Source organism: Vidua chalybeata, chromosome 3 (genome assembly GCF_026979565.1).
Source record: "Vidua chalybeata isolate OUT-0048 chromosome 3, bVidCha1 merged haplotype, whole genome shotgun sequence".
Lineage (NCBI taxonomy): Eukaryota > Metazoa > Chordata > Aves > Passeriformes > Viduidae > Vidua > Vidua chalybeata.
The window spans coordinates 98,786,209-98,813,884 of NC_071532.1; the positions used below are offsets into that span (position 1 = coordinate 98,786,209).

At 45.0% G+C, this 27,676-nt stretch overlaps 1 protein-coding gene across 2 annotated transcripts in view; it reads left to right on the plus strand.

The window, feature by feature from the left end:
* The first annotated feature begins 2,142 nt into the window (after positions 1–2,142).
* Positions 2,143–27,676, plus strand: part of HPCAL1 (hippocalcin like 1) — a 64,761-nt gene continuing 39,227 nt past the window's right edge. Inside the window, exons 1-2 of one of the 2 annotated variants that reach the window (XM_053939180.1) lie at positions 2,143–2,431; positions 18,174–18,220. The gene's annotated coding sequence lies outside the window, so the exon portion shown is untranslated. The remainder of the gene's footprint in view (positions 2,432–18,173; positions 18,221–27,676) is intronic. The other variant, XM_053939181.1, reaches the window with a different exon arrangement.

Consider the following 27,676-nt stretch of genomic DNA (forward strand, 5'->3'; position numbering starts at 1 on the left):
CACGTCCAGAGCTGTGCTGAGCCGGGTGCAGAGCAGCACAGAGACCCATCTGAGGATCACCCCATACAGAACACAGTACTCACTGCTGCCAATTCCCGCTGAACCTGGGCAGCCTGGAGAAGAGTCAGGCTCAGAAATGGCTGCAGGTCTCATTTCAAAATCTGTCCACCACAGGTCACAGGGCAGTGCCACACAGAGGGAAACCTGCTGTGGTGACAACCACGTTAATAATGAAAGTGGGGTTGAGCACCATAAACTGTTTTCTCTCCCCAGACTTGAACCCTGAGGGCTATAAATCTTGGAGAAGGCCTCAAGTAGGTACTTGTGCTGTTGCCACCTATTCCTGGGCGGAGTGGTGTCGTCACCTGTGCCACCCCCCTCGCTGGCAGAGCAGCTGGAGAGGCACGGCCAGAGCCACAGCCCCATCCTCGAGTCCAGCCGTGCTTACGTCGGCAAGGCTGGCACAGGGAAGGGTTTGCTGGGAAATCAAGGTGATTAGTCACATATCTCCTGTGAGGAGAATCCAGCTTCAAGCAGGTGAAGTTGGCAGTGCTGGTGGTTAGATAGTTTTCCATTATATGTTCCTGATTGAGTTGCTTCTAGTTTAAACTGTTCAGATGCTTTAGTTTCCAAGTTTGTTCTTTTCCTTGGCTGACATTTTTATTATTTTCTTTTTAAACTGGCAGGATGGTTCAACTATCTTTGAAGGGCCTTGGAGAAAATAGTTATTGTTAAGTAACATTTTAATCTCTGTAACATTTTCTTCTCTTTGTATCTATGTATCCAGTTTCAAGGTATTGCAGCCTTGGAGTACATGTGAAAGGTTTGGTTTCTTTGTGTATTTTTGGTTGGTTGGTTGGTTTTTTTATTTTCCCTTGTCCCTATGAAAATCTGTTGGACTTAATGCAAAGATAAGCTTTGAAAAACTGCTTTGATGGTTTAGAAATGTTTCTGTTTGTTCCCCCCCCCCCCCCCCCCCCCCCCGTTTTGTCGCTTAGATCTTTTACTATCTTTTTCCTGGTGTGGCCTTGATTTCAGCTCTATTCAGTTCTTATCTCAAGACAGCACTGAAGGTGCTCATGGAGAATCCTAGAAGGGGAGGCAGAGTGAAAGCTACCGATAAGGCACAGTGACAACTACATTAAATGTTTTTGACTGGGAAATGTGCTGGGCAGGAGCTGGGAGAGGACAGGTGGGGAGGAATATCCTAACAGGAAGATTCACTTTGTGCTACATGCTGTATTTCTGAGCAATGCTTCCAATCACCTCCCTCAGGAAGCAGATTAGCATCAATCCCTAAATCCCCTCCATTTTGTGATGGGGTACGGGGAGAGGCTCTGCAACTTCATGTCTTGCACAGAACACTGAGCGAAGGGTGGGCGCCTGTCTCCAGCGAGAGGGATGGCACCCGTCCAGACTCAGCCGACGGCACCAAGTTCACCTGTGCCGCTCTCCATGCTGCTGGGGGCCACTGCCGAAACGGCATGGGGGCACTTTTGTGGCAGGGAACTCGTCCCATTGCCCTGTTCAGACGGAAGCGTGGGGTCCATGTGCTGGGAGGCGGCTGCGCTCGCTTCCAGCAACCACTCCAGGCGGCTACTGCTGCCGCCGTCCTCCCTCCCTCCCTCCCCGTGCACCCAGAGCTGGACAACTTCAGCCGCTCTACGGGATACGTGCAGGGCCGGGAGCGAGCTGGGGCCGCGGGAGAGGTCTCTGTCCGGCGTTCCCTTATTTGTTTTGGGGGTAAAAACAAAAAAAAAAACCAAAAACAAACAAACAAACAAAAACCCAAAAAAAACCAAAACCCCAAGAAAAAAGGGGGGGGGGTAAAAACCTTCCAACACTTCCAACATAAAAATATCAGAACTTTTCCCGCCCCGCTCCCCTGCCCGCGGTGCCGGAGGAGCCGGCAGCGAGCGCCAGCGGGGCGGGCGCAGCTCCCCGCGGGCGCGCAGCCCCGCGGAGCCACCTCTCCGCGCTGTCCCCCCGGCCCCGCACTTCCTGCCCGCGGCGGCGGCCCTGGCGGGGCCGGGCAGGGCGATACCAAGTGTCCGGCGCGGCGGGAGCGGCGGCGGGAGCGGCGGCGGCGGGCGGCCCCTGCGCGGGGCTCGGCGCTGCGCACGCCGCGGGGCGGCCGCGGAGCGGCGGTACGGTGCGCTCCGCCCCCCGGCGCGCCCGCTGCCCCGCCGGGGAAGTTGCGCTCTGTCCCTCGCTCTCCCTGGTCCCTCGGCGACGGCTCCTTCCTCCCCCTCCCTCCCTCCAATGCGCCTCCCGCTCATTTCCTCTTTTCCTCCCCGCTCGCCGCCGCTCCGCAGGCGCGCGGCTCGCCCGGGCGCCGCCGCGGAGTTGTAGCTCCCAGGAAGCCGCCGCGCCCCCGCGCAGCCGCCGCCGCTGCTTCCAGGCCGCCCCGGGACCCCGCTCCGCCAGCCGGGTAAGAAACCGGGGCTGCTTCGCCGCTACCCGCGGAGCGGCGCGGAAAATTCGGTAGGGCTGCGGGAGGTCTGCGCGCTCTCTCCTGCCGCGGCGACTGTCGGAGAGCGAAGCTGGAGGGAAGGGGGAGGTTCTTGGCTTTTGGCGGGGGTATTTTCGGGGAGAGAGGGATCAAAACGTCCTGTCTGGACCGTGGGCGCGGGGCGCTCCGCGCATCTCTTACATCTCCGTGGGGCGCGGAGCGGGGCGGCTGCTCCCTTCGCCGCCAGGAGATGCGGAGCGGATCCGGGCGCCCTCTTCGCGACCGGGGGATGCGAGCGGATCCCCCCTCTACCGCCGCGGGGCTGCGGTGCCAGCGCTCGCCTCGCCCCGAGCGGAGGGAATTGCCAGCGTTTCCCCTGCCCTCAAAAAACCCCAAGCCGTGTGCATCTATCTGTGTCCTTGTATGTCTGTGGGTGTATGGATATCTGTACATGTGTGTGTGCATATCCCCGTGCAGCCCGCGTGTGTGTTCGGCTGTGTGTGAGCCTCCCCGATGGTGAGGGGCGTTTCGCAGCTCTGCTTTATGGTGGTTAATGGTTTACCCGGAGAAGTTCCCGACGCATGGATGTTGCAGGGCCCTTTGAGTCAACTCCTACAGACCCGGACTTCCTATTGCCAACCTGCCCTCCCAATCGGCCTTTAAAAATGCTTGCGTTTGCCTCTGGTGAGTTGGCTTTTTTGCCTGTCTCCTCGCCTGAGAGATGTCTGGGGCTGTGCTGGAGGCCGGATGGCTGCGGCCAAGGTCACCCCAGTTCCCTGGAAGCCGGGCAAGGGGGAACACCCTGCTCCTGTGAGGTTGTGGCAGCAAAGACATCTGCCAGCCGTGGTTTGCATCAAGCTGCTGGGGGACCTGCTGGAGCACATGGCTCCAGCACACACTAGCTGCCAAAGTAGAGAGAATTGCAAGAAATAAGAAATAAAACAAGGCAAGTGTGTTTACAAGAAAGTTTCTATGTAAATAAGTTCCTGCTTGGTTTGGGAAAAGGTCATCTAATGCATCGTCAGGAACGAAAGGTTTGCTGAGAAAAACAGCTGGTTGCTCAGTAGGTCTGTGTCTCCTGCTCATACCTGGCTGATTTATACCTATGTAACAAAGTCCTGAGCTTTTTCACAGGAATACTTGTAGTCAAGCACTGTAGCTGAGCATTGTCCTGTGATCCCATTCGCAAGTAAAAATCTGGTAGAAAGATCAAATTTTCTCTGTGGGAAGAAGAAAGGAGGAAACAATCACTCCCTCCCCAAAATATTTTCTGTTTTTCCTAATGGGAGCCATTTGTCATAATTTCAGGCTCAAAAGCTCTTCTTGCCTGAGATGAAATTTGAGCAAAGACTGGGGGAATATTTCAGCAGCATGATATAATGCTGTAAATGCTGGGGTCCACCAGCGTTGTTGGGTACTTTTGGCCAGGGAGCAGAGCCTGAAGGAGCCTCAGCACTTGTTCTAGGGCTGAGTATCTACCTCGCTCCTGATGCCTCAACTCTTCTCAGGTGCTTGGGTTGGGAACCCTTTGATTCAGGTGAATGGATCTTAGAGCTGAGTGTGTTTGCCTTCATGTAGTGTGGTGGGGCTTGGGGAAGAAGGCAGATCATCTCACGTTTTCCTTAGGTTCAATGAGGAGCCGCTGGCCAGCCAGCAGGACACACATCACCTTGTCCTCACACCTATTCTCTGCATTTCTTTGTTTCTTGCCTTTCTCTGTGTAGAGGTGGAAGTGTAGGAAACTGAGGGGAAAAAATGGGTGCCACTATAGAGTGTCTGTTGCAACACTGTCAGGAGCTCTGCTGAGGAGTCAGCTCTGCTGGCAAAAAAAGTGCTTTTGTTGGCATAGCTTAGTCTGTTCAGGGAATTGCTACAGTGCTGGAGTGGGGTTTGCTCTTGCAGCTGGCTGCTTGCACCGGCAGGAACTTGTGTAGGCAAACCTTTCTAGCTCTCAGATGCGGCTGCCACTCAGTGCAGGCAATGCTTTGCTCACTGCATGTTGCAGCTGGCACTGCAGTGCCCCCATTCTACCACCCAAGCTCATGGGCATGGAAGTAACACGGGCCAGTTGTTGGGAGATGGGGATAGAGATTAATCTGTAGCCTAAGCAACATTAAACTTGGATTATGACTCCCCAGGGAAAAAAAAAAAAAAAAAAGGAAAAAAAAAAGAAAAAAGAAATAATGTAATCTGGGTTTAGAAATGTTGCAATTAAAAATCCACATGCAACGTGGTTTTTTTTTTGTTTGTTTTTTTTTTTTTTTTTTTTTTTTGTTTTTTTTTTTTTCTTTTACAAGCAAGGTAACATTCTTCTGAGTGTTGATTAATTTGACATGGGGGAGACAAGAATGCTGGTAGACCAAGGCGGCAGTGTGGATTAAAATTCTATATCATTGGGTTTTCTACTTCCTTTTAGTGATGTGAAACTGTAAGCAATGATGTTGCACTGTTTGCGTGTGCAAGATGCACTGATACTCATGGAAAAGGATCTCACACTTTTCCAGAGAACTGCTGGAATTTCCTTCAAGCATGACTTTTAGGTCAGATTCAGGAAAAAATGCAATGTGTCTTCCAGTTAATGGAAGAAATACAGACTTTTCTTTTTAAATATGTATTCTGTCATGTTCCTAGGATGCTTTTTTATATGTGGGATCAGTTTCTTTGTTCATTATCTGTGTTACAAAATTGTTTGTGTCCAGCATCTGCATCTTCATTGAGCTTAACTTGGATACAAGTTAAATTTCTTTTGGCAAGAGGTTTATCTTACATTGTGTTGACTGTGTTACTGTATTGTGTGTGATCCTACCCATGGATAATGAAAAGATTTGCTTTTGCAAAGTTGTTGAAGTTTAGCTTTAATGAACAGAACTTGTTTTCAATCAGTGCCTAAAATTTCCATTGTTCCAATAATCCTCTACCAGACGGAGAGTATAAGAAATGCAAACAGTTATCTTCGCTACATCAGTCTTTTGCTGCATAAAAGGTTCCACAAGTCGGTTTTGTTTTGCTAACCTGCTAATTAACCCATTGATGTCTGCATTTCTCAACTTACCCAGATAGGTATCCTCTTCCTGTTGTCATGCTCTGCTGGCAGAATAATAGTGAATCCTTGAACAGTGGGGGCAAATACTCCATGAGGAGTTCCTTACTTTACCTCTCAGTCTTTCAGTGGATAGGAGAGAATTTTCATCTGACTCTCCTGGAAATGTGACCTTTCTGAATGTCTGGTGTTGCTTAATGACTGGGAGACCCACAGGGTGAACTGCAGGATGTATTATGCGTTCTCCTGCTCTGATTGTGCTGGAATTAGAAGGCAGGAGCTGGAGGGGGGGAGGGCAGATCAGTCTTGTAATCTAAGAAATATTGCACTTCTTCTGGATTGCACTGCATGAAAGATGCCTTTATTATTATTATTAAGAAATGCTGCTTATCATTTGCACAGTAGTTTTGTAGGTACCTGTGAGCAACCAGTGTGAAAAAAATGGCAATGCTACTTGGGTTGTTTCAGTGTTTCTTGTCCTGCAGGTGTGTTATCTTTTTAAAATCAAAAAGAGTAGCAAGTGGTTTAAGGAATTCTCCCTGGTGATCAATGTTAGTTGAGATACTTGGAAACCCATGCCAAGCAGCATTCTGTTCAAAAATGCCAGCTACAGCCCGGCCAGCCTTTTTCTTCCCGTGCATGTGATGTATTTCCCAGTGATTGAGCTGCCTGTCTGAAGGGGCACAGTCTTCTTGAAAAAGCAGCGAGAAAACTTAGACATAGCTGTAGTTGCATACACTTCAGACATCAGCCTTTGAGACCTTCTGCCAGTTTTTTTGGTGACTCCTTCAAATATGTTCTAACCGTTTTTGCTTTTTCTGCCCTCTGTTTTTAAAGGAAATCGGGCTGCCTGATGGGGAAGAGTGCAGCTGCATAATTGCATGTTTAACAGCTGGGGGGGGAAAGAATGCTTGCTAGTATTTCAGTTGCTGTAATCTTAATGCATTCAGAGAGGTGTTTAAGCTGATGGTATCCCTTTAAATATCCACTTGGGTTGGAAAACACTGGATTGGTGACAGAGACTTCAAGGGTGGAAGGCATGGCTTGCACCTACAGAGATACTTATTGAAAAACAGGCGTACTGAGATCCTGATATGTTTGCCAAGAGCAACAGCTAAACTTGGGCAGCTGGTTTAGCAATTAAATAATGTTTTTGTTTTGGACAATGGTTTTATCGTAATGAATTAGCCGGTGGACAAGTCAGAGTGGCAAAGGGGTTTGTTTTTGATTCCCCAACCATGCAGCATACCTGCTTCGGGCATGTACTTCCCAGCAATGGAGGTGCAAGAAGTATTTCACACTAATTGTCTGGGAGTGGGAGCGTGTACACTTGTGTGTCCCTTGTGTGTAAACTCCAGATTCTTGTATTCTTTTGAAAATAAAAGTGTGATGGATGGTATAGCTTGGGTATGGAATAAGGAAATACACGGTGCCTTGTGCTTAGAAGTTGGCGTGTGGCTCATGCAAAGTCATTTTAGAATAGTCGGGGGCGGCGGTGGGAGGAGGGAGGAAAAGAAATGCCTTCGGGGGGCTGGGAGCCAGCGCGTGGGCGTGCAGCAAGCCGTCCTCGCCAGCCTTCCGCGCTTCTCACTCACCTCTGCTCCGCACAGCCTGGCCTCGCTGTGCAGAAAGGCGCTTTTCCGCGCTCGGAGGTAGCAGGAATTTTTTTCAGGTTTCTTTTTTTCTTTCAAAAGGGCATTATGCACAGGATGCTCTGTTCTTGGCAGCTCGCCTACTGTGTGAGGGGAGAAAGCTCACTGGTTTGGTCACAATGCAGATAGCCACTGTCAAAGCCAGTTAGCATATGCAGGGATCCTTTCCTTTTTCTCTTAAATAAAGCTTTTTTTTTTTTTTCCTTTCTTTCTTTTTTTTTTTTTTTTTTTTTTTTTAGCAGGCAAATTTTGTTTCTCCAAATACAATCACTTTCTCCTTCTTAGAACTTATCTGGGGAAAATGTCTTTGTAGGGCAGTTTGGGGTTGCTGGATGAAAGCTGCTAATGTGTGAGAGGAGAGTGGGAGTTCCATGGAAAGATGTTGCAGATGCATAACCATTAGCACCAACTTTGATTATGAAATGTGTGTTCAAAAAAATAAAAGCAACCAAACTTCACAGTGCTTAGGAAAGGGCCTACAAGCAATATCTGTTCAGTATGTTAGAAGATGCTTGAAAACCCAGTATCTCCCTTGCCAGAGCTGAAGGGAAGGCAGCAGCTTGAAACCTAGGCTTGGGAGCAAGGGCCTGGCAGGAGCTGCCTGGCCAGTGGATGTCACAGGCAGCTGCCTTTCATCATCTGCAGAGTGATCAAAGCACTGTCCTGGAACAAGCTGGGGTTTCTGCTTTTCCTTCTAGTTTCTATCCAATTCAAGGCTCTTTTTCAACAGTCAGTACCCCTGTGTGACCCTCTCTGATCTCACCTCTGTGGTGTCCACCTTCCTAAAGCTCTTGTTCTGAGAGAGCTGGAGTCACTGTACAGCGACAGGGGGAAAGAAAGTGGGATCAGTATAAAGCCCTCCATGGTTAGTCACCACAATTTTTGCTGGGCTGGGTTTTATTGCACTTGAGCTCATGTATGTCAGCTTTGCTTCAGAGGGGTTCTGGAAGGCTTTCCAGAAAATGGGTGCTCCTGTGTGTAAGAGTTTATTAAAGGAGGCACTTATGCCAAATAAAATGTGGGTTGAAAACACAGATATTTGACAGTTGCAGAATCACATGTGTTTCCGAAAGTCAGAAGCATTTAAGAGGCTGCTTGTGTCCAGCCTCTCTAGTGGCTTTGTGCAGTGAACCCTGGATGGTTGCATCCAGGTGGAGGATGGAGTCTGAGACCACCCCGATGTAAGAAGCCAGATTTCCCCAAATCCCATGGCAAATGATTTCCCTTGGCTTAGGCTTGATGTGAAACAAACTGGCCGAAATCAGTTGTGGGAGACCTTTTCATTTCAGGTGGTTCCCCTGCTCGTTACCTGGGGATGGTTCACTGGGTGCTGCACCCTCAGTGATGGCTGAAGCCCCTTCTCTGGATGTCAAGAGTTTGGTCACTACACATGCCTGTCACCCCAGGGAACACAATGTGAGCCTGAGGTGCTGTGATCCTCCATGTCAGGCTCATCCCAGGAGCAGCACCTCTGCCAGGACCAGTCAGGGTTTCTTCTAGGGTTGTCAGAAGATGCATCAAAAGATAATTTTTTAAAATGGAAATTATATTTCATTCCAGCTGAGGGTAATTGAAGCAGTGGTAATGGTCTGAAAGTAAATGAGATTCAGCTCTGTAGACTGCAGCCTCAACTTTCTGTTCTGCTGGTGTCACGCTTCTTAAAATGGCATTCATTCCTAAATCTGGCCCTAAAGCTCTGTTACAAAGAGCTGTGTTTGTCTCATGAGATAGGAAAAGATCACACTTTAATTCATTCTCTAGCCCTCGTCTCCCATCTTCTTAAAGATTCCCTGAACCTGCAGGCTGAATTTCCCAGCCAGGTTTGTCCCCATGGGAAGTCTCCTGACCTGGTGGGATTTGCAAGGGAGCAAAGAATACGTCTTGCCCTGTTCGGATGGAACAGCCCTCCAAAGCAGCTTGCAGTTTCAGGCTGAATAATCTGTGACTCCAGCAATGCTTGTTTACCAGTCACAAAGAAGACAGGAATCTTTGCAGGGGAAAATTCCATTGCTGACACCTGCCGAGGCACCACTGGACTGTCCAGAGTGGAGGATGAATGCAATTGCTGAGCCTGTCACAGGGGGGGATCTCCCTGTCTCTCTTCTGACAAAATGTCTTGGTATACACAGGGTTTGCCAGATCTGGTCTGTTCCGTCACACCAACTGTGATTTCTCTTCTCTCAGGTCTTCTGGTGTTTGTGTCTTTTGTGGCCCCTGCTGGGGGCTGTTGGCAGGCTGTTCATATGGTGTGTGCTGTAGCTTCCCAAAGTCCTGTCCCTTAAGTAAGGCACACTGTTCTGAACTGATAGCACCAGAAACAGCTGAATTTACTGAATGCTTGCTTTTATGGGTGTAATTCAGAAGGCACAGTTTGGAAATGAAGGTGCACATATGCTGGCCATTTTCAGAGCTCTGATTTGTTGCAGGACACATTCAAGGATGATCTTCCTCAGATGTGGCTGAGCCGTCCCCTTCTGAGCACCAGGGGCTTCACAGCCAGGTGTTAGTTAGTCCCATTTGTGTTGGGACATTTTGAATTAGCTGTGCTGAACTTTGTTTTCAGATGTTTGATGCCCACTGCTGATGCTGGGGTCTTCTATGTATCACTAATGGGTTTGATGGCTTTTAATGCTTAGTGGGGAGACATGTTTTTAACAAAAATTCTCTGCGCTGCTTGCTCAGTTCCAGGAAAGCATTGCAAAAACATTTTGGTGGAAGTTTTGGTATCCTTAAGGTGTATGCATGCAAAAGTCCAGGCTGACTATTGAATATTAATGGCTCCTCAGGGGCTTGTGAGAAGTGTGCCTTGAGGTGGAGCAGCCTTAGACAGAAAGACAAGACTGTGGCATGTGAGTACCACGAGGGGTTTAATGCTGTGCCTGCGGCTCTCCACACCAGCACACTCCTGTGTCGTGCCTGGTGTTCGAATGCAGCGGGGTCTGAGGAAGATGTGCAGGTGCTGGGGCAGAGCAGTGCCATAGGCTGAGCTACTCAATGCCAGCCACCACTGCCTTCTCTTTCTGTGACCATGACATCCCTGTGCCAGGTTCTGTGTCTCTGGCCTCAGCCTGTGGCTGCTTGTGGTATGCTTGCAGGGTGCCAGTTTGTCACTGCTTGTCTCCTCTGCTCCCCCATCTCACCCCACTGCCCACATCTAGCCATGGAGATGCCAGGCTTCTGCTCATGATATCAGCCTCCATTTAAAGCCATTTCTTAACTGGTAGTCAGAAGTGGGTGAAAGGAGAGGGAAAATTCCCTGACTGGAGTAGCAATGGTGACAGGTCTCAAAGACATCAAGATGGTCACTGTCAGACTTCTCCAGGAGCTTGGGTTCTCACAGGTCATGGCTCCCACCGAGTAAAACGATGAGGGGACTTCCAGCATTGTTACACAGGTGTCCCTGTGGCTCCTGAGGAGGCGTTTGCCCAGCTGTGCTCCAGACAGCCCTGCTGCTGGCTGAACCCATCTGCACGCGCCCTGGTGTGCTGGGACAGACTGTGCCAAGGTAAATTATGGGCTGCAGGAGGGATGCCTGTGAGGAAGTGGCAGCCTGTCCTGGCAGAACAGGGAAGACCCCTCAGCTTAGAAAAATCTTTGTCACCTGAGGTTGGTATTTTACAGCCTCTGAAACTGCGATTGATGTGTGCTGGAAGTTTTGCACTTAACATTGCTTTTCCAGCTCTCTGGAGGTTAACAAGACACTGGTGCATCTGGTTTTTGCTTCGCTTCCAAGGTGGTTTTCCCCTTATAAAGATGAAAGTATGTAGATTTTTTAAAATTAATAAATGATCTGCCCAGGAGCACTGGTTTATGATAAACTTAATTTAAATGCAGCTGCATATTCTGTAGCTGGAGTGTGGTTTTATGTAGCATAAAAGAGCCACAATATGCAGGAAGGATTAAGGTTATGTGAGGCACCTTGGCTCTGGCGTAACAGCTTATATCACTATAATTTGGGTTTTGAATTAATTCAGGTTTCATTCAGTCCTTGGAAAATTTTTGAGCTATTTCAACTATTGATCTCTTATGTCCCTCCATCTGGTATCTTAGCTAATATAAATTACAGTCTGCTGTAATAAAAGGCATTTGACACTGGGTCCTGTGTTGCTGCTTAGCAAATCTTATTTTAGCAGATACCTCCCTTCCCGTGACCTTCCTCATTCATTCTATCACTCCCAAATCTTTATTGTGTAACTTGAATGTAATGTTTAGTTTAGAGCATCCTGTGAAGCAGGGAACTGCAACTCAAAAGGAGGTTAAAAAGGGGAAGAGAGAAACTTCCTGGCCAATGAATGTGTAATTGCACAATTTAGTTAATTGTATTGGAAAAAAGTTTAAGAGGAAATAGGATAAATAACTGGCACTGCTCTGTCCCCAGCTGCCTGTACCGTGTTTAGCTGAAGGCTGATTGCTAGTGTGCAAGTCAGACCAGGCAGTATGTGGCATTTGTCAATAGTCTTCTTGGGAAAAAAAAAACCAAGATCTAAACAACTCTTTGATTCAGTAAGGGAAGTCAGGAGGGATGGGAGCCAAAACTGACATATAATGCAGAAATGCAATCTGGAAACTGGGGGTTGGGGGAATTTCTTCTGCCTCCACTGAGATGAATCTGTGGCAGAGCAGCCCATGATGTGTTTCCTGAAAGGCCTGGTTGGCATTCAGGTTTCTCCTTTGCACAAGCTTCTTCTGGCTTCTGTTGATTTCCCTGCTGTTTCCCTGAATCTGGCAGGGATCACTGCTTGTTATGATAACATCAGTCAGAGATAAGACTCTTGTACAGAAGGCTTCAGGCTGTCAATGGTTTAACTACCAGTTGCAACTGTGTTCAATAAATAAACCTTTGGGAATTCTCAGAATGGAGGTTTTGGAGGTGTGGAACAACAGTTAGTCACTGCAGACCTAAGCTACTAGTGTAGGTCCTACCATTTTGGAGTCTGCTCCAAGTGTTTCTGTGCTATAAGGAGAGCTCCAGCAGAGCAGATATGCAATGAACATATATAGGGCAGCATGAAGCATTTTCTAAAATCCCACAGGAAAAATCTAAGGCAATAGATGTGTTCATTTGGTAGGATATCTGTGACTTCTGTGAGCCCAACTCCAATGTCTCACAGCTAAGGTGTGATGTTCCTGCTTGGGCAGGAGCGTAAGTCACAGCCTTCCAGAGAAAGATGTTGGTCTTTTACTCACTTGGAGAATTTAATTTAAGCTCCCAGGTTAAATATCTTGTGCTCTCAAGGACTTGTTGATTTACCTGATAGACTGATGGCCAAGGGAAACTGAAGGAAAACAGGGCAGAGATTATACCACCATTCCTGCAACACCCAGCAGACCCACTCTCCTTTCTTTTAAGCTGGGTTTTTGTTTGTTTGTTTTGGTGTTTGTTTGTTTGGGATTTGGAATTAAATTGTTTTTATTTTTGTTTGTTTTTTTGATGGTACAGTATGGGGTAATGGTTTTAAACCAAAAGAAGGTTGCCTTAGACTAGATGTAAGGAACAAATCTTTTACTGTGGGAGTGGTGAATCACAGACACAGGTTGCTCAGAGTTGATTGATGCCCTATCCCTGGGAACATTCAACGTGACATTGGAAGGCGTTCTAAGCAACCTGATCTAGTTGAAGATGTCCCTGCTTGTTGCAGGGGTGTTGGGCGGTATCACTTTTAAAGGTGCATTCCAAGCCAAACTATTCTATGATTCTACCTCTACAATTCTTTGGGTTTTTTTTTCCCTGCTGAGGGGTGGACCTGGCTTTGCATTTCACTTCACTGTTGTAGGTTATATTCACCAAGCAGTGTCAGGGTGACTTTGTGAACAGATATAAGTACCAGTGATACAGCAACAGGCTTCAGGTTGCAAAAATTCATATTAGAAGGTTGTCTAAGTAAACTGCAGAAGGGAAACCCTGGAGGCAGAGAGCTGGCAGGAGTTGGACACCTGCTAAAAATGCAGGCTGCTTTACAGCAGGTGAAATCAAAGCAGCCTGGGAGCCTGTTGAAGCTGTTCAGTCAATAGGTGTAGAAGGTGTTCCAAATAAGCAATACATGGCCTTGAAGAATGTTTTGAATGTCTCCCTGTTGCTGTTTCCTGATACTGTCAGTGCTTAGTGTTTCCTCCATGCTCTGGCATTATTACTATTATTGTAGTTACTGAGGGTGTTGCAAGCACATTGCTTAGGTGAAATTGTAATGGGAGAGGTGTCACTACAGGAATCTGAGGCAGAAAAAGGAGGGCAGCAGTTTATGCTGTGGACACAGCACCAATCTCTCTCAGCAGCACCAGCCTCTCAGGTGATGCACAGTCCGAGGTGTTTCTGCGCTGCAGCCACAGCGGGGTATTGAGAAGAACACTTGAATTAGCTTTTACATTAGCCAGTGTCTAATTCCCTAACTGTAGCACCCTGGAGGTCAGGAAGGGCTGGAAAACCTGCCCAGGAGCCTGCGCTGGGCTGCGATGGCATCTGGGCTCTCTTGAGTCAGGTTGGCAGTGCTCTTGGGTAGTGACTGTCCTTTGGTGGCCAGAGTGAACTGATCAACAGCTCTGCTGGAATGTAGGGGCCTAGAGGCCTCTGCTTCTGCCAGGTAGTTCATTTTCTGGCATTGTGGATTGAATCATATGCTGAGGTGGGCTCCAGGCATGGTGGCTTATGGGCCTGGTGTGAAAGATGGGGAGGAGAAGGGGGTGAGATGTGAGTGGGAAGACACTGTGCGTTACAGGAAGGGCAGAGCAGCTGGTCAGCCAGCACAAGTGCTGGCATGGCTGCATGTGCTGTCTGGATGCATCCACAAGCATGTGCAGAAGTGAACAACCAAAGTTGAGGTGCAGTGGTGGATGATGAGTGAGCTAGCTGGGAGGGAACTGGAGGAAAGTTAGAGTAGAATAGAACAGTTCAGTTGTAAAGATCCTACAATGATCATTGAGCCCAACTGCAAAGTGACAGGACAATGAGTTCTTGAATGTCCATGGAGTATTGCTACCCACATGTGAAGGGAACAGCAAAATTGTGTGTCCTACAAACCTTCATCAGTTTGCATTTGTAAGAAAAAGATAAAAAACCTCACCCCATATTTATAAAATAGCAGAGTCTACTTGAAAAAGAAATTGCAAATAAGGGAGTGCAGAGACTTAATGTAGTCCTGGGAGCATCTTCACTGCTGTATGCGGCGTTTGCAGGCAGGTCACGCCATCCACAAACTTGACAATGTTAATAACAGTATTGATTTGTCTTAATGCAGTTATGAAAGCTGAACCTCGGAGGTGTGGGAGGGCTTTATTGGTAATTGGCATCAAGATTGATGAAGGATAATATCACCCAAAGGGGAACAAATGGAGGCTAGAACAGGGCAGGGTGAAATATGACCAATACAGGAAGAAAAGTGACCATGGCACTTGAGGCTTCTCCGTTGAGTAGAAAGAAATCTGCTTAAAATGTAATACCTATGACTCAAAGTAAAGGAATGGAGTTAGAATCATTTTGAAAAACAAGACAAAAGAAAAGTAAAGGTGTCTGTCTGCAGTGTCTTTGGTACAAGCCAAGGCCTGTCCAAGGATTCTGCAGGACATGGCAGAGCTGCAATGCCTGTGGGGCAGGCAGGGGTGGGTGATATCTGACCCCTCAGAGGGAGTTTTGCACCTGTCAGATCAAAATGTGTTCTGAAAAAATAATTTGTCACCTTGGTTTTTCAGGTCTCTCAATTAAGCTCTTTTTGTAAGGAAGATTTTTTCACATGATTCTTTGGAGCAGTTTTCTTCTTAAGCTTTTTGCTAGCAGCTCTGAAAATAGTAGACTGATGCACTCACCTCTTCCTGCCCAGCCTCCAAAAGTTTCTGACATCTCTTCCTTTAATTCTGCTTTGTAATTGAATTTCTGCCATGAGTTTTTTCTGCGAATTCATTTATAGCATACTTTTAATTGTCAGTGAATTTGAATACTGCGTGGACTGTAAACCTAGAAATTAATGTGTGCTATCCAATTACCCTCTACTCCTGCAAGTTGGAACAAAGGTTTTATATGATTTCAGACATCCCTGAAAGTCTTTTAGAATGCCAAAATCCAGCATCTGGACTGTGAAATTCCATTCACTTTGAGCATATAAATATGGCCAAATAATATTGTGCTATTTGGCTTGTTGGATGGGGAAAGTACAACAGTTTTGTAGCAGCAGCACAGAAGAGAAATTAAGAGTTTCCTATTTTGGATTGTGGATTGTATTTCCTATTTTGCCATGGACCAAATTCAGTCCTTATCTTGTTTTTCCATTGGGGTTCATTTGTTTTGCAACTTGGAGAAATAACATCCATCACTCTTTAAGATAAGGATACTAAGTTTTTATCATAAAAAGATGTTGAATCTAAAATGATTTGCTTAAAGGTTTTTGTTGCTGCCAGGTTGCAACATTTATGAGTGCCTGCCCAGGGATCTCAAGAGTAACAGAAAATTTCATGGTAACAGAAAATATATTGGAATTTACTTCCTGGGAGCAGAAGACTGGTGCAATTAAAACCTGCACTGATGAGGGAAGCTACCAGGATAAAATAAGAACACAGTCATTTAGGGGGCACACACTTAAGGGATTTTCTCTTTGCCTTTATTTTTCCTTCTAGGCTCTTTGGCCCTTAGGGAAGTTTGTTTGAAGCTGCTCCCCAGATGATGGGAAGATGCATGTGGGAAGGTTAGTCTTCAGTACAAGCCATTCAAGCAGCATCACTCACCAGTCATCAGGGGAGAGGACACCTTCAGGGGATGACTGGTGACCCCATGTCAGGGCAGGATACCCTAACCTCAGCTGTGTGACACTTGCTTTGTTCTTGTGATTTGTAGAAGGAGCTGTATTTCAGCTGGCTGCTTGACTTCTTTTCTTCTTGGAGTTTACTTCTGAAAACCTGTGGAGAATTTGTGAGGTTGCCATAACAATCAAAAACCAAAATATATACTACTAATTTTTTAAAAGGAGGAGATGGAATTGCAGTGCAGTCACTCTTACATTTATTACAGTGTTTTTCTGGAAGTTAATAAATTATTTCCCAACTAGTCATCTTGTGGGTGCTGAGTAACAGTCAGCATGGGTTAGTTTGGAACAAATAATGTCAGACATCCTAATTACTCTCTGGAGTAATCCTAATTACTCTCAGGTCCTGTAGATAGAAAAATAGCAGATTATATGATTTACTCCAATTCTAGTTAAGTTTTTGGTGATGTTTTGATATTCATAGAAAAAAAAATAAGGAAAAGAAATTTGGTTGAAACTTATGGATAGTGCAAGGTAGGTGTGCTGACCATGATCCAGACTTAGCTTCTGTGTGTGATCAAGCTCAGAAGTAGCATTGGGTGAGAATTTCCAGAAGTGGACCCTATGGCATGGATCATTGTTACTGATGCATTTGATAAAATGCTGGTTCAGACTCAACAAGTAGCACCAAACTAGGGGATATTACAAGTACTTGGGGGAAGAAAGTTATTTGATTTTCAAGTAGCTTTGGACAGAATCAGAAGATGACCTTGGAGGGTCCATCATTCCCACCAAAAGGCTTTAGTGTGGGCTTGCATTTATCTCTGGTGAGTGGGTTGGCTGTACAGAATACTCAGGGGGGTTGTTGGAGGGCCTCCACTGAAAAGTGTGGGGTCATGGTGGGTCATACATTGCTTTTCCAGCATCATCCTGCCCGAACAGCAGCAGACACATGCTACCATAGATAGGGGGATGGACTTTGTGTCCAGTGTTGGGATCTCCTGGTGCTTTGGCATTGCTGGAGTAGTAAAGCCTGCATGGGGCACTGCACCTGGGGAAGATGTAAAAAAAATTAAAAAGGCCAGCAAAGATCTGAATAACAGGACTCAAGAGGAAAGATGGGAAGGAATGAGGTGTTTGGTCTGGAGAGAAGGTATAGGATTGGCATGAGGAGTTTACAGTGTCAGCAAATAGCAGCAGCTTGCTGCAAGGGGAGAAATATGAAACCCTATGTCTGTAGGGGTTAGGACCAGTGGAAGTGAGTGGTATCATGAAAAGCTTGAACTCCTGCTTGTAAGGATGGTGAAGTGACAAAGGAGACTGTTGGGAGGCTTTGTCTGGAATGTCTGGGGCTGGGGTTTGGCATTAGGCAGACCACATGTGTGTGCTAGGTGTGGGCTGGAGGCACCTAAACACAGTGGGATTTTGTTTGCAGAAGTTACAGGGTTACTGGGTCAGACAGGGATCTGGCAGGAAAGAGGTTGGTGTATTGGGCTGGAGAAGATGAATTCTTCCCAGCTGGTCAGCTCTGTGAGAGGCAATCAGAGCAAGTCACTTGCTTTCAATTTTCTAATCCACAGATTTTGAGAGATTAGGAATCAAGGGAGAAGGTGGACCTTGCTCCTGGTGCTCTTATCTCTGACTCCTTAAAGGCTGATGAACCCTCAGCATTCAGAGCTGGCAGATGCTGATGGGATGCAAATTATTGTATTCTTTTTCCTGGAGAAATATGCTCAGTGGAAAAAAAAAAGTGATTTCTAACCTTTCAGAACAACACTTAGCGGCTGCAGTAAACTTGGAACTGGCTCTCATATTTTTTATTTTGTTCCAGTTTTTACATCTTCGTGTAGTAATATTCTGTGGTATAAGCCAAGCAAACCTTCTGAATCTGAACTTGATACTTACTTATTTTGAAAAATGACTTTTTACAAAAAAATATTTAAAATAAGAAGGGTGATTTCAACAGATTATTGAACATCAGAAGAATTTGCTGTCTGAATTCAAGACAAATCTGTGCATTTTTCAATATGGAAATATTTCATATTTCAGGACAAATAATAAAGTGCAAATACACAACAAAGCTGTTCCCCATTGTAGGGTAAGAACTGGAGAGGGGGTTTTTGCACGTTTAGACTATTTCTGTGGGGGTTTTTTTTGTTTGTTTGTTTGTTTGGTTTTTTTTGGTTTTTTTTTTTTTTAATCTGGGAATGGTAGCTTTTACAGGAGAGGCCAAGAGTGTGAAGATTGTCACTTAGAGAAAAGCTGTAATGTAAAGCATGTTTGGTTTGTGTCTTCCCTTCCAGGTAATTGAGCACTGTGGACTTTCTCTGAAGAGATTCCAAAATAGGTGGTGAGTACTTTGCAGACCCTGCTCCTTTCAAGGCACTCTTTAATTTAGTAATAGTAAAACTAAATGAGAAATAGAAAATGCGAGCTTTGTTTTTTGTTCTTCATTGAGTGCAGAAGTTTGAATTTGCTGAGTTAATGACGTGCTTTAATTTTAAAGCTGGCAGGGCTAATCTTTAAGCAGGGGTTTGTTGTCAAAATGTTAAGATTTGCACTTAATAATAACCTTTGCACTAAAAATGATATCCTGAGATTGGGTAAATGAACTGTTACATTTTAAAAAATACTTGACTTTAGGGATAATCTGTACAAATTACGTTGCATTTTTTACTAAAAGCCTACACATCCCACTGGGGCTGTGTTTTCTGTGTCAGAAAGCAACCTTAGGATTTTTTTCCCTTCTGTTCTGTCCAAGGTGTTAATCTAAAGGAATGTAACTTCCTGAGAGTTATATGAGCTGCATAACCCATGGTAATCTCTGCCACATGTGACTGATTTTGTTCTGCCTGCACCCAAGGCTCCGATGTATTTCATTTTTATGTACTTCATTAGGTTCTTATTTGTGAGTAAGTGAAGCATTAAATCATTCAAGAGCTGCAGGAGGATGAGATTGCTAAGAACTGCCAACTGGTGCCATTGCAGGTGCAAAATGCTGATGTCAATCAGTGCAATTTCTTTTCCTCTGCTGGAGCTGGTCTCTCCAATGTTACCAGCTGAGACTCTGCTCTGTAACACCCTTTGCTGTTTGTTTTCATTGTTCCTAGAGAAATACATACACTGTTTCATTTTTCAATTCCAGATTTCTTTCCCATGAGATTAACCAAATTATATAATTACCCATTAATTCCTCAGGAAGTCCATTCCTTCGTTGCATTTCCCTAGTGCACAGGATACAAGCTATTAGAGCTCTTGTGTGTTCAGACTGACTAATGAACCATGGCAGAATGCCCCAAACCTCTAATGGACTTCTCTGTCTTCCAAACCTGTGTATTTCCCATAGATCAGATGCCTTTTGATACACATGGTCCCAGGTTGATTTGAAGCGTCCATACAGGTGAAATGTAGCCATCTGCACTGGTAATTTCTCAGGGCAGGGGAGGATGATGGAGTTTGGTGTGTCTGTCAATCTAAATATGAGTTCACTGTGCTAGAAAACGGTTACTTTGTATTTATAAGGGGCTTACTTAACACTCCTTGAATGTATATCTTACCAACTCCCTCTTTCAGCAGCAAAAACATCCCTTACTTAGTAAGCTGTCTTATCCTTATTTTCTGTATTGAGGCTTATGTTCCTAAAACTTGAGTTTTACAAGCCCAAATCATGAATCCCATGTGCCTTTCACCAGAATGCTCTTGTGAGCAGTAGTTTATGAATCTCTCCTCTTCCCCAGCCCTGCAGCTAGGATGGGATCTGTATTGTAAACCTGCGTGGTTTGTATTGCTAATTTCTGTATTGGGACCTGTATAGTCAGTGGATCTTTTTTGAGAGGTTGAAAAATGAAACAAAATTCTTCTTCTGAGGACAGAGAGGAGTATGAGATGGATGACAGTAATACCATGTGTGCAAAATCCAGGTAATTTTAAACTGTCTCTTTAAATTGTACTTAAGATTGGATTTTCTTGTTTTCTTGTTTCAGGTAACACCTGAACAGGGTATGAGTAAAAAACCACTTGTTGATACTCCAGACTGGTTTTTCAATATGTCTTTTTCTCGGGTAGTCTCTTTGGGTAGTGCTTTGAAAAGTTCCTGTGGTCTTTCCTTGGAGCTTGGGCTCCTGATGCACTTTTGATAACAGAGATTAGAGTTGTTGGATGGCTGTACATCACATTTTTTGATGTTTCAATGGTCTGTATTCCTCATGTTTTCAAGTTCCAGTGTGTCTATGATTTCAGTTTGGGAATTCATATGATCCATACCAGAAGAAGGTACATCTCCAGAGCATAACAGCTCCTGTATGGAGCTACAGTGCTCAAGCTACATCAGTTCATCTTTAACATGTAGTAAGAGACTGACTTGAAGGCAGACCAGCGCTGAGCCTGATGGGCGTGTTCCAAAATGTAATGTGTGGCCAGTGGCACATGGATGGCTTCAGAACAAAGTATGAAACTAAAATGTGTATGAGCATGCCTGAAGGTAGCTTGAATTTTACCCCAGCTACACACATCTGGAAGTGAGGGTGTTGGCCATGGAAGGGGGAATTGACTTTTGGATGCTTTCCTGCTGGGATGCCACAGGGTCTGATGCAGCAAGCTGCTTACCTGTGTTTCTGGCTGTAAGCACATAAGTAGCTCTGGGCAGGGAAGACCAGGGAGCCAGACACATGATGGGACATTCACCCATCGAGGCCACCCTGCGCAGGACACCGGAATGGACAGCTGGGTCAACATGCCTTGGCATGTTTCAGGGTTTCATTGCTGGGGTGACTGTGCTGGGAGGTTGGAGCTGGGATGTGGTCAGGAGGGCTGTCTCTGTCCCAAGTGCACTGCAGGGGGGCTATGACAGTGACACTGCTGTAACCTCTGTGCTGTTATGGAGGAGCACATCAGCAGCTGTGACCCATGGCCGGGGAAGCCAGAGGATGGGACATGAGATGGTGTGAACATCATTTCAGAAACTGCCTGCTGCTTGCATGGACATGGGGCTCTGAGTCTGGACTAGGGCTCCCTGCTTCTCTGGACCAAAGCTGGAGTGTTTGCTGCATGAAAGTGAAACTTTTTGCAGTCAGACTGACAGATCTGTCCTACCAAACTGGCTTTGAGAAACATTATATTTTTAAACTGAAAGCTGAGTTAAAACCTCTGCAGCCTTTGTGTTTGTGGGAAGGGGAATCCCCTTGAATGGGAGGTTGCAAGAAGTACTGGAGGGCTGAGCTTCTGAACATATCTCAGGATCACGTGTGGCAAGACATGGAAATCAGGGAATGTTCTTGCCACTGGTGTTGGGAAATTTGTTGGAAATATGCTGTATGTTCTGTGCACAGACCAAGGCCATGGGCATGTCCCCATGATCTGGCTCTGGTCATCACTAGGATGTCCCCCCTCACCAAGATCTCCTCATCCTTGAGTCCTGGTGCCTTTCAGCTAGACTCTGTCTCTACTCCCTTGTCAACATTTCTCTGCCTTCTCTATAGCCTACCTGTATCCCCATATCCAGGGTCCCATGGGATCACCCTTCCTGTGAGCATTCAGGCTCTGCAGGAAGAAAAAATCCCAGCAGCAGTGCCAGGTTGAGGACCAGGGCAGAGAAGGAGAAGAGAGCAGGCAAGATAAGTGGGAATTTGAGGCTGTGTTCTCCTTCCCCTGGGCATCATCTGCACTACAGCCTTGAAAATCTGCCTTGTTTCAGAACTCAAACTCAAGTCCTCTTGGGGAAAGGAAGACCTTTCAGTTCTGTTAACTTTTCCTGTTACCTTTCCCTACTCTCTGGAGGGAGCTGTGAGTGCCACATGTCTGCCATACATAAATCTATACTGTGGGTACAGGGAAGAGAGATGGAAGTGCAATTAACTGGAAAATGTGTCTTAAAAAAGAACAAATGAAGAGCACAATAGCAAATGAAGTACCTTTTGTGAGTAGCTTATGTAACAAAGTAATTGAAAATAATTAATTATAGTTTAACGTGTCTTTAATCAAAGCTTCCAATTTTTTCCTTAACCACCTTTAAAAATTGCTATTTGAGTCTTCAGCTTTTACATTCTTATTATAAATAGGTTTTACTGATGTCTCCCTCTGTTTAGACCTTTCCATGTTGTACTGCATGTTTACTTTCCATATTCACTGTTTGCTCATTCAAGGCTGCTAGGAAAAAAAACCTAGAATGACTGTGCAGCACTGCTGTTCAGCTGTGTTTGTTTTTATGAATGAATCTCCTGCGCGAGTACTCACAGGCTTTGGGATTGCTCACTTTTCAAAAACTTTTAAAATTCAAACTTTTTCCTTTATTCTTTACTGTGATGAGGAAAACTAAAGCAGACTTTCCTTTTAAAAAAGTAAACTCTTAGCCAAGATTTCCAAGCTGGAAGATAGTGGGGCTCTGTAATTGCCTGTTTTCCCCACTGTGTGCTGTGCTCCCCCAAACACCACCTGCCTTCTCCATTTTGTAGAGATATTGCTACATGGCATGAAAAAGGAGTGGCTCCTAATGCAAGTATCTCGTGTTGATTCACTGCTATACAACTGTTCATCCCCTAAGAGTGTGGGATTACAAAGCATTATCATGCTCAGATTGACTCAGGTAGTACTATTTTTATTTAAGCTGTATTAAGGTATCGTTGTGAATCTTTGGTCTTGCAGCATGGGTGTAATACGATTTACTATTTTTATAAAAAATCAACATGTCTGTACAAATCCTGTCTATGGCAAGAGCTGCAAAGATTAGTCATGAACTCAACACTTTATTTCCCCCCTTCTCCTCTACAGTGAGTTATTACACTTTTAATTTTCCTGAGACCTCTATTGTGTTAGCTAGACTCGGAATAAAATAAGGTGGTGCCTGGGCTTATGGTGGCAGGGACTTGGTACTTGCTGGGAGAAGCTTTGGTGTAAGTGGGGGACTTTGGTGTAAGAGAGAGAAAAGTTTGGGAATGCTCAGTGGAGTTACCTGGGCAGTCATCAAGGGAGTGCAGTGGGTTTCACCCACCTGAAGCCTTGAGACCCTTCTAATTCAGGCAAATGAGACCTGGCCTGACCAGCAGTTCTGTCCATCCTCCTTGCTGGCTTTTATATCAGGCCTCACCAGTCTTAATTTTAAAAAATGGTAATTTGGAGTGGATCCTTACCTTGCTCAGCTCCTTCTCATTGCCCTGCAGCAGCTTGGTATCCTGGTAATGCAAAGATAAACATGCATCCTAGGGTTAAGCTTGGCTAAGGGATGCAGTCAGAAATATCTGCAGACAGCATGTCTGTCCAGCTGCATGCCTGCAGGTTGGATAGACTGCCAACCACTGTGTTTCCAGAGGGGAAGAAAAAAAATCATGGCCTTTCTTGAAAAGGGAATGTAATGAGATGAGGCATGATTTTCCTCAACTGGGACAAATAAGAAGATGATCATAAAAACTTCTTTTGCAATGGGTCTGAATGGTGTTACCACTAAAAGTCAGCATGGTTTGCAAAGATGGTGGGTGCAAAAACTGCTTCGCTACATTGCTTTGGTGATCTAGGAATTGCATAGCAGAGTGACAGTAGCCCAGGGAATATTTCCTGTAAGCTGCTTGGATGCAGCTCCCTTTCTGGGGAACTCAGTAGAATGGACATTGCCACTCCTAGACTTCTCAGCTCCAGGATTCACTGGGATGGGGGCTGCTCCAGGGCTAGGAATGTAGTACTATTTCCTGAGCAGGGGTTTCTAGGAGCCTTTCTGGCCTTCATCAGCATTTGGAAGGAGGAGTGATGGAGAGAGAGGCTGAATTTGGGCATCCTCCTGGGCTCTGTATCCTGGGACAGCCTGGCTGGTGAGCAGCTTAATTGCTGTAACTGGCTCATGGCACCCAAAGGCATCAGGAGGCAGCCATGGTTGTGTTGAGTGTGGTCTGCAGTTGTGTGAGTATGAACATACAGAGAGACAGAAGGAGCATTTCCATCCCCATCAGGCCTTCATTTGAAATGAAGGAGGCATTTAATAGGGGGGGGTTTACAGCCTTCTCCTTAATCAGCAGGAATGCAGAATAACATTCAATAACTGCTTGACTACTACCTTAAATAGAAAGAAACCCGTGGTGAAGGTTGGGTGCTCCACGGTTCGGTGTGGGCAGCACAGCGTGTCCAGTGACTGGGGGAGCAGATGCTGTGGGTTTGCCAGTGCAGGTCCCCAGCCAGGTTCTTGCAGAGTCCTGTTCCCTGCTGACCACGAGCTGTTGCAGCAGGTATGGAAATCAGCTGGTGAACGCTGGTCTCTGTTACACCATTTACAGTAGAGGAACATAATGTGCCAATTTTACCATAACAAAATATATGGATAATTTTGACATAGGATGCACATTGCTTTGTTAATGATTTTGTTTGGCAGGCTTTGTTTGGGATTTTTTTGGGAGAGGGGAGTTCCCCTAACACCACCAAGTGTTGCTTGTACATCTGCTGTCGTGTCCAGACATTGTCCTCCTCCTGCGTGGTGTTCTGGTGAAGTTCCAGCAGACCATCAGTGAGGTTTCTGGGGTGCAAACTTTTTTGTGTGAACAAAGAGAGTCTCAGCTAAGCCAGGCAGTTGTATTTCCTTCTCCCTATGCATTTGGTATTTATAAATATCACCCTTGGGCTACCATAAAATCTGGCCTCTTTGCAGTCAAAATCCCAGTTGTTCCTTTCCAGAGAGCTTACATGAATTCCCAGGAAAAGCAGACATGGCCATCAGTCCCTTGTCTAGATTTTGTTGTTGTCTGGAAAGAAGCATTGGGGTCTGCAGTTGGACTAGATGATCACTCTGGGTCTTTTTCCAACTAAACTACTTTGTTCTATTCAAGTGCAGACAGGATTGGAGAGCTGGAAGAAGACTGGGCTGTAGGTCTCAGCTGTAGCTGTGTTCCTGATTTAATGCAGGAGTGGTGGGAGAGATTTTCTTTGCTTGGTACTTGCTGGCTGACTATCTTACACCCTAAAGCCTGAGATTTCATTGTCTCAATATTGAATTCATCAGTAAATTGAGTGTAGTAAATCTGTTACAGTAAAAATGAAGTGGATTAAATGACAGAATTTTTCATTCCACCAAAAAAAATCATATTTGGCCTTCATTGAATTTCAAAGGGAACATAATTTGTCATGTTATTCAATGAAATGCCACAGGCAAAACAATTTAGGAAGTATGTTACTTTTTGTAATTTGGGGAGGAAATTTCATTTTAGGTATTTACCATCCAGAAATTATTTTGTGGCACATCGGTATTAAGACATATCCTTATGGGTATAAATCATGTCTCATTAGTAGTTATTTACCATTACTACCTATTTGTTGGAATAGTTAATTGTCTGGTTCTGATAATTTGTATTGGAATCACTAAGGCAGCTTGTTTTTAAATCCTTTTATTTCTAGGTGAAAATACCTTCTCTCTGAATGATAATGAAATATTTTAACACTGCAACAAGGAGCACAATAGATAGATATGTTAATACAAGTGTCTGAAAATATAAAGTTGAGAATGTAAAATCTGTGCTCACTGGTTTCTGAATATGCCAGGAATACCTTCCCTGAGTTTTCATGTGTTTTCAAACTGTTTTGAATCTGAAGAAAAGAGCTTTTTTTCTTTCATTTTGATTGGTTATTTGTTTTAAGTTTGACCAAGTAGAGTTCATAGACACAGCTCTTCAGTCACAGAGTGAGGTAAGAGGATGGAATGGTCCCTGTTTTCCACTATAAAAATAGTGGGAGGTGAATTTACCTGCAAAGTGGTAGCTGAGTGAAGAACTGATAGAAGATAGCAGGTGCAAAAGGAATTTCATAGCAGACAGGTACTAGATTATGCATTTTGTGTGGTACCTGGGAAATTACTTCAGTGTCCTCCTGAATCAGTATGTTTTAAAGATCATAGCCTGGGACTCTAGGAAATAAAGGGTTTGGTTTTGAAGGTTATCTGGTTCTTCAATTGTTTCCAGATGTTTAACAACTTTGTGTTCCACTCCAACCACATTTTCTCTGCACCCTGGATAAAATGTGACTTAGTGGAAGAGTGTGCCTTATTGCACTTTCCACCCCTTCTGAATCCTTCCCATGACAATAAAGAATATCTAAACAAATGTAAAAGTTTTGTTTTCTTTTATTTCTCATTGCATCTCAAGCATCCTTCTCCCAAGCTCTGCAAGATGCTCCAGCTAGGGATGATGATGTCTCTGCCTGGACAGCCAGGCATCCTGGGGGAACTGAGCAGCATCCACCTCCATGACAGCACCCACGCAGAACACAGGATTTGTTATACCTAAATACAAGTCAAAACTTTTAAGAAGTGGTTTAATAATGGGAATATCAGCAGACCCCTAAGTATAATGCTGCTGCTGCATGCTTTCGTAAATCTAAGGTTTAGGGATGACAGTTATGATACATGGCACTGGGAGTATGTGAAACAGCAGTCATTAAACAAAAATGGGCTTTTAAACTAATGACAGCTGCCTAAATGGCTTTGCAGTGAAACAGATTCCCTGAGGCTACCATTCTTCAAATAATACAGGTCCTATTGACTTAAAAAAAGAAGCAGGAAAATATTTTGTTTTCATGCTGTAGTACTGCTTTTACATTCATCCCAAAGGTCAAGCTGTGAAGCATTTGCTAAGCTTTAAACTGGAGGTGTTAGAAAATAATGAATGGCAATATTTTCAGTAATTCATTCACTGTTATTCCCCTGAATTAAGCCACGTGCAATACCAGGGATTCACATCTGTACCAAGATGGTATACTTCTAAGTATACTTACTTAGAATTAAGTATACCTTTCTCCATCTAAATTCAGCTTAGTGTTTAACCCAGTAGGTAGTTCTGCACAATATCTGTTGTACAGAATTTTATCCAAATGTCTTTATCAAAACCTCTTCCAACTCCTGCTGGTTTAAAATTATACACAATAAAGCAGCATGTTGCTTTGTCTCCTTTGAGGACATCATTCTCAGCCTAAAGCCAAAGGTTTGAAGATGTATATTTTGTCTTTTCCTTCATGCCAGATGTCCTGATGGACCACAGCTACCCGTATCTGAAATGCATTTTTTCTTGAAGACACATTTTAAGCAGGTTGATGGTTGCAGAAGAGCAACCTATTCTCAGTCAACCACTTCCACATATTTTTAACTTTGGCTTTTCCCCTGCCCAACTTTGGTTTCTTCCTGAAAGTGCTTGTTTGGCTTCTGTCTTCCTGTCCCCCTCATTCTTCACCTTTATCAGAACTCATGGGTTTTTTGTCCCTCCTTTTATTACCAGGAATAGAGGAGAGGACAGAATAAACCAGACTGTGAAAGGATGTCAAACAGCAGAATTTGGTTGTTTTGATTCACATCTCTTCATACCATACACGACTTGGAACCCACTTCTTGCTCTATAAACCCAGCTTCAGCCTGGGCCTTGCTTGCTGAATAACTCTAAATAATTCCAAATTTTCTATAAAGCAAGCCATTCCACTACAAATGTATATGAAGTCTGTTGAGAGCAGTCATATTTCACTTTCCTCCTGTCATGAGCTAGCAGTTTAAAGCTGAATGTTGGAGTGCTCCTCTGGCCAGAGGTCCAGGGGTCTCCTGACAAGCCAGGGATGTTGTGTGCAGCTTTCAGAACCTGACAAATTCTCTTGCAAACATCACCAGAAATCCTGGCTCTCTGCAAGCTTTGGTGCTCCTGGGAGACCTGGATAATACATTGTTCTTTCCACCATTTTTCTTGTTTGCCTCTGTAGTCTGTCCTAAGCACAAATGTGCTTTCTGAGGACAGTTCTCCAGGGAAGAGGAGGGCTGTCTAGTTGTGGTGACTTCAGCTATATTCTCTCCTAGGGATTCGTA